This window comes from Grampus griseus (assembly GCF_964374135.1).
Source record: "Grampus griseus genome assembly, chromosome: 10".
Lineage (NCBI taxonomy): Eukaryota > Metazoa > Chordata > Mammalia > Artiodactyla > Delphinidae > Grampus > Grampus griseus.
In genome coordinates, this window is record NC_139004.1 from 42,649,750 (window position 1) to 42,662,376 (window position 12,627).

Here is a 12,627-nt window from a genome sequence, read left to right on the forward strand (position 1 = left end):
AGGAATAATTCTAATTTCAAAAACTCTATAACATTTTTAATCAGTGTAAAACTATAGTTGCATAATGTATTCATGGTAAACTACCTTTAAATCAAAGATACTCAGGAATATGATATCATTAGCCAATGCCAGAGTAACAAAATGCACCATGGTTCCTCTGGACAATCACCAAAAACATTTCCACCTGATCAGAACTAAATTAATTGATATATATTAAAATTTTGAATTTTAATTTTTAACTGTAAAGCACTGAAAGACAATTCTGCATGGTGTTTCTATGCCTCTTGAATCAGCTTTTGTCCAGACTATTTCCAAGGATGCTGGGAATATCTCAAATAGCCTTGGGTGATAGATAGTACCTCCCTCCTGAGATGAGGGGTTTGTTTCCTGACTGGTTTAGTAAAGATGATTTCTTCCTCCAGTACAAATGTTGGGCAAGTTTTCTAGCATCCTTTTTATTAAAAGTATTTCTTAAGCTCAGAGTTCCTCAGCTGTGGCATAAACCACTGTGTAAGCAGCATCTACCTGGGTCCCTCCACATTGCTCTCATGGGACTCAGGGGACCAAGAGGAACCAATGCAAATATGAAGCTCGTACTGTCTGCTGTGTTGTAAATAATAAAGTCCTTTATCTCTGACCCAAGAGTCTCCAGTCTGCCAATCTGAAACTATGGCAGACTAACTTCTTAGATTGCATGTAGGGTAAAATCTCAGACTCTTCACAATTTTTGATGTAAGCAGAGTAGACACACAATAATTATTGGTTAAAGAGGCCAAATTACTGTGTCTAACTGAACTCCATTATTTATTATGTAGATTTACAATTTTCTTTAGCAAAGGTATACATTACAGTCTACACTTTTAGGCACAATTAAAACAAAATATACTGACTATTTTAATATTTTTCATTCTGATATCTACACACTTTATTTCAATAAGTGACTGGTACTTAACAAGTCTCAATCTCTTTGGAACATGGTAGACATAAACAAAAAAATCATATTTAATACTCAAAATTAGGATTGTTTCTAAAAATCAGCAGATTTGACACAATCAAAACATAAAAACAGTTGACACTATGGGCTATTGTTTTCCTAACACTGCTCTATTTTACCGAGTCCTTTACTGGAGAAAACACATCAGGATGAGCCATTTGATGAAAATAATGACATATTATTGATAGATTTCATTTGGACAACTATGCTGAAATGTTATAGCTAGTATCCCATTCTATGTAACTCCATTATTTAAATAAATGTATTTAACAAAAAGTATTGCTTTAAACATCACGACTAGTGAACCAAATCACGCCAACCACTTTTCCTAACTCTCTCAGAACTGACAATGATGGAGGATAGCAGGCTCTTGAGTAAGACACCATGCAACATAAATTATAGCATAACACAACTACTGAAGTCAATAAACAGAGAAAAAAAGACAAAATCCTAACCCTCCAGGATTTTTTTTCCTCAAAACTCCAAAAATGATCATTCTAACCACTAAATTTGTTTAAACACCACTGACTCCTTCGAAGCCACAATTTAAATTTTCCCCCCAGAAAACCCTTAAAAGATTCCATTTTCCTTTAACATTATGCAAGTTACAATAAAGCTGCTATTTCAAGCAAACAACTTCCTCTGTACTAAATGACCATTTCTTTAAATCATTTTGAAACCCTGAGCTGATGAGAAACTATCTCACCACTGGGTCAACTGATCACTATTGGTTCAGAACACCTGCCGTTGAGTGAGACAATGACTCAAAGTTTCAGAAACCCTTTACAGAGCTTCACTTTCAGTTGTTGCTACTGGTTCATCAAGTAAGGAAACTGGAAGGCTTTAAGTAGCTACGTTCTCTGCTCAAGTACAGAGAGAACCTACAGTAATTGGTAGAATGTGAGCAACCAAAACCTACTCTGACCACAGAGCCCTGGCACTTGGCTGCCTCAAGTTGCCAGTTGGAAGAATTTTCAGCTTTTTCCTGGCCAAAGGAGGTACTGTTTTCAGGTACTTAATGAAAAGAAAATCAACTACATTATACAAGAATCTGGTCAAGACTCAGCACAAAAAGACCTTTTTTAAAAAAAGGACTTCAGATGGCAAGAAGGGATCACCAATATGAATCACAGGCAAAATTTTGAAAATTTTAAATATATTCATGGCTTTTAATATTCAAATACATTAATCATTTAACAGAACATCTTATATTTTTCAAGGTGTATATACTTATACAAGTTAGCATCAGTATTATGCCTGCTATTTTGTGCTTTTTTCTGTCATATTTTAAATACTCTTCCCAAGAATAGACAGAGTACAAATACTAAACAGAATTGTTTATATAATACAAATACTAAACAGAATTGTTTAAAGAATCCATATGTCTTGACTTGTACTTTTCAAACCCAACATCCAAAAAGTTACCAATTGTTAATTCACTCACCAAATAGAAAAATACTGAAACAATCAAGCATAGCTGAACACCCAACTGGGTAGCTTCAGTCAAGTCTACACCAAGATCAGTCACTTTGATTCCCTCACCTGGAATAATTGTAATGTTATATTATTTCTTTCTAGAAACTAGAGAAAGGTAACTTCCTACCAAATTTCCCTCATCCTTGAATTTATATGGATGCATCTACTAAATGATTCCACTTTTCAAGAGAGAAGTATTTGTCCTTCTCCTTCATAATCCTGGAGGAGAAAAGATAACTACTATGAAATGTTTTAACTGCTTTCTGAATTAAAGCAATATAAAATAAACCAGTTCCTCAATTATTTTGATGTTATCTGGCTTTTCAGGACAAAATTCATTGGGGATGTTGAGAATATAAACAACACCAAAATGTTAGCGTTCCAGTCTAACCAGCAGACTTGCTAACTAGCAGGTCTGCTTTGAGTCACATTGTATTCAGAAAACCCCATTTTCCTAACTTAATTTAGCTTGAATTGTTTTTGTGATGGTGTTCTTTGGTTTGCTTTGCTTTTATGGAATAATTTACTGCTTGGTATCTCTACTATTGCAGTTTATATGAAAATCAGATGCTCTTCACATTCATGAAGTACAGAACAAGGTGTCAAAGCTAAATTAGGCAAGATTTAAGCTAGTATTGAGAATGAAACTTTTTTAAAAATTTTATTGGAGTATAGTTGATTTACAATGTTGTGTTACTTTCTGCTGTACAGCAAAGTGAATCAGTTATACATATACATATATCCACTCTTTCTTAGAGAATGAAAATTTGATGAGAGATCAGACATGAAAATGGGTCATTGAGAAAAATTGAGAAACATTTTCTGGAGAGATTTTTTTTTAAGGAGACAAGATTCTCATCCCTGTGGGATGGCTTCAAACAGTTGAATGGGCTCTGAATCACCCAAAGGCTTTTCCAAGCCTATAATGGCGACATGGAGGGTCTTCAAAGAAACTAAGGGAGCAAATTTCTCAATAACTAAAAGCAGAATGCAGTTCCAGATCACCAAAACTCTGCGACGCTGGTTTCGTGACCTTGACTCAGAGCCACGGGGATGTATCAGGAAACCACAATGCTTGGCAGATACACATTTCATGTGCAAACGTTTACCAGATGTGCGGTTCATCCTATCCATGCTGAGCAATAGAAACAAAAGTGAATTTGCTGCATAATCTGACATGCCAGCTCCTCCGTGAGCCAGCAGGTGATAGGTCTGGTCTCACATTTAAGGTCTGAATTTTGAGCAGAGAGAACTTCTTAAGCCCCACCCCCAGCTCCAATTAAAACCAATCCCATATGCTTGTTAAGCTTGAAATTCCACCAAGAAAGATTTATTTTTGTAGATTAAGAGTTCTATTCTTGTTAAAATGGAAATTCCCTTGGGAGACATAAACTGTTAATCAGTTATTTATACTTCAGTATAAATGAATTTTAAATCCTGTCTTGACAGCTGGTTTTGATAAGGAGAACACATGAAGTCTGGTTGTTTGGATTGTAAGAGAGATGGAAAAAAATCTTCGGAAGATAAAAGTTAATACATGAATAACTCTTTTACCACTATTATTCATCTATTCATTCAACAATATTTATGGCCACCCCATTTCAGGCAATGGGGCATTCATCCTAAGCATTGGGGATACAAAGATGGAAAAGCATAATTAATGGCCTTTAAAAATGTAGGGTTCACCTCCTACATTGTTGGTGGGAATGTATATTGGTGCAGTCACTATGGAAAACAGTATGGAGGTTCCTCAAAAAACTAAAAATAGAGTTGCCATATGATCCAGCAATCCCACTCCTGGGCACATAGCCAGATAAAACTATAATTCAAAAAGATACATGCACCCCTATGTTCATAGCAGCATTATTCACAACAGCCAAGATATGGAAACAACCTAAATGTCCAACAACAGATGAATGGATAAAGAAGATGTGGTACATATATAAAACAAAATACTACTTAGCCATAAAAAAGAATGAAATAATGCCATTTGCAGCAACATGGATGGACCTAGAGTTTATCACACTAAGCAAAAAGTAAATCAGAAAGAGAAAGACAAATACTATGTGATATCACTTATATGTGGAATCTAAAATACGACACAAATGAACATATCTACGAAACAGAAACAGACGACAGATGTAGAGAGCAGACTTGTGGATGCCAAGGGGGAGGAGGGGAGGGGAGGGAGAGATGCACTGGGAACTTGGGATTAGCAGATACAAACTCTCATACATAGAATGGATAAACAACAAGGTTCTACTGTATAGCATAGGGAACTATATTCAATATCCTGTGATAAACCATAATGGAAAAGAAATATGAAAAAGAATGTACATATATATGGTATAACTGAGTCACTTTGCTGTACAGCCAAAATTAACACATTGTAAATCAACTGTACTTCAATAAAATTTTTTAAAAACGTAGGGTTCAGTGGAAAGACGTCAACTATGCAGTTGCCATAGAAGAGGAGAGATGTTAATGGAGGTATAGGTAAGGTACCAGGGGAGCTCAGAGAAATGAAGACCTAACTCCACCTGGGAGGGGAGATGGGAAAGCCTTCCAGGAGGAGGTAAAGTCTGACCTCTGACTTGAAGGAGAACCAGGGATTTGTAGGTAACCTTAGGAGGAGAGGAAGATGGTACCTGATTATGCCTGGAAAATGATTAAAGAGCAGGATGCGCTCAGTGAAACAGCTTTCCTAGAGTTAAGATTTCTGGAGTGAAGTACTTGTAGGGAATGAGGGGCAGTGTTTTCATCAGCTCTGCTGCTATTACAAAATTCCAGAGACTGGGGGGCTTAAACAACAGACACATTCCCTCACAGTTCTGGAGGCTGGAGGTCCGAGATGAGGTGCCAGCATGGTGGGTTCCGTTGAGACCCCTCTGTAGGTGGGCTGCCATCTTGCTGGCTGTGTGTGTGTTGGGTGGTGGGGTACCAACCCTCTGGTGTCTCTTCATTTAAGAACACAAATCCTATGATCTCACCCTTATGTCCTCATTTAACTTAAATTCTCTCCTTAGTGGCCCTACCTCCAAATACAGGTGAGGGCTTTAACATGTGAATTTGGAGAAGACACAATGCAGTCCACAGCAGGCAGTGAGGGCAATGAATAACAGTGATGGAGAGGGTCCTCAAGAAACAATCCATGAAAGCCCTTTTAAATCAAGGGAAGAGCAATGGATTTTGTCTTTAAAGCTCTTTCTGGGATTCTACAGAGAGATTTTCAGTAGACATAGTCTGGTTCACATTTTAGAAATTTCACTGTAGCAGCAAAAGAGAGAATGATGTACAAGAAAACAGAAAGGCCTCTGCGGTCAGGAGGACCTGAGGCAGGACATGGAGTGGGACTGGAGTTGAGAGATATTCAGGAGTTGAGATAGGCCATGTGCAGGATCATGTCGGTGTGGAGGGGAGAAATGAGAATTACCCAGCCTCTGGTCCTTTCCTAAGCGAAAGAACTCAGAAGCAGAACCAAATTAATTGTTTGCTGGGAGATGGAGGAGAGGAAATAAAAAGCTTCTTAATTTTTAGAAAATTAAGTATAAACTTCATATGAGGTACATACATATGGAACTGTTTACTTGACAGCTAATATGTAGACCCACTATGTGCCAGGAGTGGGGTTATGAGAAGATGCAATTGACGCAAAGCAGCATTAGCGGGTGCGGGTCCTACCCTGGCTTACTATTTGCTGTTGGGTGCCCAGGGCTGAGATTTTAGTACATTGAAACTCTATTAAACCAAACTAAAATGTCTAACTGTATAAGAATAACTTAATAAACCCTGGTTCATCTATAGGATGGATATACATATATACAGAGGCATGATATTTGTGTATTCCAAGAATATTTAATGACATAAAAAAAAGTAAGAAAAAAACAAAACTACATAGTAAGCTAATTTTGTAAATATGTACATATATATATATATAGCTTTCATAAAAATGTCAAAATTGTTTTCCAGGTAGTAGCATCATGAATATGTAATTTTTTATTATGGTTTCCCAATTTTTCTATAAAGAACACATATTGTTTTAAAATCAGAAATAATTAACTTATTTTTAAACTTCTATGTGTTTTTAGGCAAAGTTAATATTTCAAATGGAGGTTCTTTCCCACCGGCACAACACGTAATTGAATTATCATCTACTAAACAGGAAAGGTTAAGCTACACTGAATAGCAAATATATCCAAAAACTGTAGTGCCTTTTAACAACAAAGGTTTATTTTTTACTCATATTTTATGTCCACTGGGGGCTGGCTACAGGCTCTAATCCACATTACTCATTTTCAGACCCATTCTAAGGAGCATGGCCATTTTCCATGACAGAGGTAAAGAGCTCTGGGGGGGTCTCGAACCAGCAATTAAATGTTCCAGTCCAGAAACATATGTTGATTTCCACTGAACTCATTGACCAGAACTAACATGGGGTCAGGAGATGTCAACCGATCATGTACCCAAAATATATTTGGCAAACAAAGTTAATAATAATCACATATAACTACAAATTCATCATCCCCCCCCAAAAAAATTATGGAGGACTTTTACAGCAGTTATTCAAACTGCAAACCATGATCCATCAGTCAATTGTGAAAACAATTTAGTGGGTCATTACCAGTGTTTTCTTAATAGAATGAATGGAAGAGAAAATATCAGAACATCATACATGTAGAAAAGGTAGATATTTATCATGAAACATTTGGTATACATCTATCAAATAATACAGATGTGCCACAATATAAAATACCTTCCTATGGGTCCTGTAAAAAAAAGTTTTAAAGTCATTGTTCTACAGAGCCCCAACTAAGCCAGAGACATAGAAACAAAATAATATCCACACTGGGCTCTTTTAATCCAGTGTTCTATGACTACCATGGAAGACTGAGGGAAACATGGTATTACATCTATAGTATCAATCTCAAAGAACTGAGTCCAAGTTTTACTCTTTCTTTAATATAATGTTCTCTCAATAATAAATCAATTAAGAAATACCATAAAGGGTGGGGGAGGAAAGGATTGGGAGTTTGGGATTAGCAGATGCAAACTATTATATATAGGATGGATAAACAACAAGGTCCTACCTTATAGCACAGGGAACTATATTCAATATCCTGTGATAAACCATAATGGAAAAGAATATTAAAAAGAATGTATATATATGTATAACTGAATCACTTTTCTATACAGCAGAACTAACACAACATTGTACATCAACTATACTTCAATAAAATTTTTTTAAAAAGAAATGCCATCATGAAGTGACATATTTTTAGCACCTTCCAAGGTTTAAGAATTCCATGACTTTTTATTTCTCCTAAAATAAAAAATTTCAAGCTTCAAAAGATTTTCCTTAATTCTACAGAGCTTAATTATATTGGTGAGGAATATATACAATTCTTATATTAATTTAAATGGCACCCTTGACCAAGATGAATGGTAATAAAAATTATTTTACTTTGCATTGCTATTACCTTATTGTCATGTATGATTTTTATCAGGCTTACTTACGTTTTGATGTTTAAGGGCAGAGCACATATTTCAAAACTGCAAAATAACTACTGCATCTCACTCCTTGTCACAGACTTAATATTCCAAATTTCCAATATTCTACTTTTTATCTTCAACTAAGAAAATACAAATGTGAAATATGCACATTCTATGTGTTTGTTTATGAGGGAAATGAAGTATTTATCTATTTGGTTTCAAATTTCTCCTTTCCAAAATGAATTCATCTTAATTCTTACTTTCTATCTTCCATGTGAAATGTTTGTAAGTGCTTATTTAAATGCAAGAATTTCAACAAATTTCAGTGTGTCCTTACCCTTTTCCCCAAATACACTGTCATGCTCTTTTCCTATGTACCCTTCACAGCCCTGCCAGTCCAAAAGCCAGCCTTTTGTTTCTATGGGGGAAATGACTGCTAAACAGCCAAGAATAACAAATAAATATCTCATGCAGTACAATCTTCTTTTACCTCCCAGATGGCTCCACTACCTCACTAGGTATGCCAGAGATGTTTCCTGAGGAAAGAAAAGAGCCAACGTGAACAATCTACCATCCTGACATTCAAGAGAACCAAATAAAACATGATTAACTGCATTAAACGAATGGAAAATGAAAAGCCCATCCTCAAAAATACACTAGTGTGCAATTTTTTACCATATAAAAGGAAGTTCTGGCATGGAAAATGAGGAACATCTGCATTTGCCAATTAAAGAAGCATTATATTGAGTTCAATAACAATAACTTGTTTAAAAGTGATGAGTCAACAATATTCAGTTCCTTCCTGGCCTTATTCAGCTAGGTGTGGGGAAAATGGGATTGTACTGGCAGCTGGACCATCTGCATCCCAGACCCAGCAAGGCCACGAAGACACCATAGGAATCTGGGCAAGAAAACAAGGCTGGCTGGACTTCAGTATCTCCTCTATCAAAACAGAGGGGAAGAGAGGAGTGAGCTGGAGGATCTCTTCCATTTCAAATTACCCACGGTTCTGTTCTCTTAAATGATTTATCGAATTATTTATTCCATTAAATACAAGGTTAACAATTAGCTTCTTAAAACAAATCCCTCCAAAAAGTTATTTCTTTCCATTATTCCAAACTGAATCTACTAGATCAAATATACTCTGAATTTTCTCTAAGTTAGTATTTTGTAATCAAAATTAGCATACCTATTTCTATTACATTTAAAGAGCTCCGAAGATATGCACAATGTCACTGATCATTCTCTCTCCATGAAAGCTTTTTTTTTGTTATTGTTAAGTTATCAGACCAAAAAATAATCCCGTGAAAATGGTCGTCCTTTTAAACAAATGACAAGTACTACACAAATCCAACTGAATGCTTGCAGTAGGGTTTTGAATCCTAAAATGTGGCATTTCTTAAACTATTTTACATTGTTCTCCTCAACACACACACACACACACACACACACACACACACACACACACACACACACACAAATGTTAGCAAACAAATACCACAGTCGAATTTTGATTTTCTGCCAACTGGGATGGCAGAGAGAACTAGTCCGGATATTCTTAAATGGCAGAGAGTGGGGGGTGTGGGTGGAGGATGTGCAATTGGACATCGAAATGTGTTTTATTCTTACGGTTTAATAAAACTATGCCTGGTATTCTGGAAAGTGACAATACTGTACCTCAAACTGAGTAAATATGAAACTTTCCTAGGGAAAAACCAACCCAAGAGAACTAGAAAACTTTCTACTTTGTAAATATTTTGGTCCACACCTTGGCAAACGAGAACAGTGTGCAATGTTTAAAAAGATATCTTTAAATCCCTGTTATGTGAGACGAGTGTGTGTGTGACGTTATGTGTGATGAATTATAGGAAGTGACATTGTCATTAAATACTTATAAAAAATTCTTGCAGAAAGGAGCTCTAAAAGGTATCATAATACCCGAACTCAAGATAGTATCATTACTATCAAATTTGCCATCTACAATGCAAGAAACTCATAAGGTGGGAAAATCTCATACCTCATTGTTCACTCCCAAACTGGTTGGTTAAAATCTCTTATACAGGCTTCCAAATTCCATGGTGAAAGCAGAAACAGCTGCACTGGACTTTGTTCTTGCTGGAAAACTGACATTTCTCTAGCAAGTGCCAAGTGCAGACTCAGAATTACAATATGTCAGACATTGTTCATAAGGAGATGTTCTTCTTTTTTTATAGCATCCAAATGCTGTTCACGAGAAATTGCAAATGATATCCCTAAAGCCATATCACCCAAGAGCCCAAGGAGCAATTATGGCTATCCAGATATTGCTTGGTCCAGAATGTTCACTTCAGAGAGGAAGTAATAAAGCATGTGCCAAAATGACTTTTGTTCCTTTCCACAATTACAGGTACTTTAAAATATTGTCAGAGTAACACTGGATGTGACCCTTTCAGAACCCCATTGCCTATACTGCTGGGGAAGTCAGAGGAACAGCGTTGCTCAGAGCTGGAAGAAAAAGGATTCTCAGAGCAGGAGGCGGAAGAACACCCTGACAGAGATGGATACCTCTCAGACTGAGGAAGTGATTTGTGCAGATGAGGAAGAACATGGCCTCTTGGACATTATGCAGCTCTCTTCCTTTGGATCCCTGGGAAGCCATGAGTCTGGGCTCTTGGATTGGATGGGCAGAACCGGTCTCAGTTAGGTGTGCCACGAACAAACCCAGGAGGAACAGAAAATAGCCATGTCCAGATGACATGGCACCAGTATGTTGCCCAACCCACAGTCATTAGCAGTAAGCTACAGTAAACAGAAAAAAAAAACCTGTACGGTAGTAAACACAAAACTGCAAACACAAAGATGTGAACAATAAAAACCAGCACTGTGGAGGAAGCCCACAAACTCAGCAGGTGTAGTAACTAACACCCATAGAAAGAGTTAATAACAGTCTGAAGAAGACAGACTAGCTTAAATGTCATTCATATATTTAGAGATATGTGTAAGAATATTTGAATATGAATATTAATATATTCAGAGATGTATGTGAAAATAATTGAAGAGGGAAGTAGCTAGATGGAAAACCAAGCTGAAGAATTCTACCAGACCGCAATGCAAAGGACACAGATCTTACAAAATATTAAAAAAGAGTTTTCAGAAGGAAAAAATAAATACAATGACACATAAGTAGAAATAATGGAAGAAAAGGTAAAATAAAAGCTTTTGGAGCTAAATAAAATTTGAATCTTCAGATTGAGAGGGTCTCACAAGCACCAAATTTCTTGAATGGGGAGGAAAAAGACCTTTTATACAAATATTGGTGAAAAATCATAATTCAAAGCATAAAGCAAAACATCCTAAGAGGTTCTGTAAGGCTGAGTGGTAGGGGGCAGGAATGGGGAAGATATCTAAAAGGAACAAAATTCAGATTTCTAGAGCTTTCTTATCACAAAAGTGAAGCTAAACGATAATGGATCAAAATCTTCAAAGTTCTGAAGGAAATAGTTTTTGTTGTTGTTGTTTGGTTTTTGTTTTGTTTATTGGAATACAGTTACTTTCAATGTTGTGTTGGTTTCTGCTGTACCTGAAGGAAATAGGTTTGGACTTAACCAAAGAAACTTTCATTTTTGGATATTTTGAACATTTGAACTCTTCAAAACTCTACTGCCTATTCACTCTCTTCAAAAAAAATTACAAGAAGATAAAACTAAGAGCTAATGGTGGGATAGAAATATTTTTTAAATCAACAAAATTTGCTGGCCTCTGCTAACCATTCCTTCAAAATAAACTTCAGTCTAAAATCGTTACCAGAAAAATATTAATAACATTCTGGAAATAAAACACAAGCCCTCAAACTGGGAGCTGGTTGTGGAATGGGGGATGGAGTGCAGTGAAGGTGATAAAAATCATGTAAATAGAACAAGTAAGTTATCTTGGGGGAGGGGGATAGATACCAACAGCTATTAGTAGGAAAATACAAGTTTTAGTTGATATAAAGAAATGTAATAGTAATCACTATTATATAAATAAGAATATAACTTCCAGAAATAACTGGTAGAGGAAGAAAATGAAGTAAAATTAATTCCAAACAAAGACAGAAAAACTAAGAGTTACAATCATAATAAAGAACAAGAAAGCATGTTAAACAAGGAAAATATAAAGAAAAAGAGTTCAAACATATTAGCAATCATAACAAAATTCAATGAGTTACTTTTGACTCTTTAGAATTCAGAAATATTTCAGATTGTGGGCTTTCTTTAAGTCCACATATATATGGGTTTCTTACAAGAAACCCACCTAAAATTCAGTGACAGAAAATGTTGACAATAAAGAGGCAGAAAAATAATTCACTAGGCAAATGCTAATAAAACTAAATAGGTACACAACGTAAAATAGAATTGAAGGCAAAAAAGTATTAAACAGGGCCAAGAAAGGAATATTTCATATTTATAAAAGATCCATTTCCTAAGAAATAAGTTCTAAAACTGTATCCATTTTTCTCTGAATATTTTGACATGAACATTTCTGTATATTAATTTGTTTACTATTTCCTACCTATTATATCTAAAGACACGTTTACTGTCAAACATCATTTTTAATGCTGTTGCATAATCAATGAAAATATCAATCTTCTCTCTAGTACTGAACATTTAGGATATTTTCTATATCTTCTACAAATAGTACAATAATAA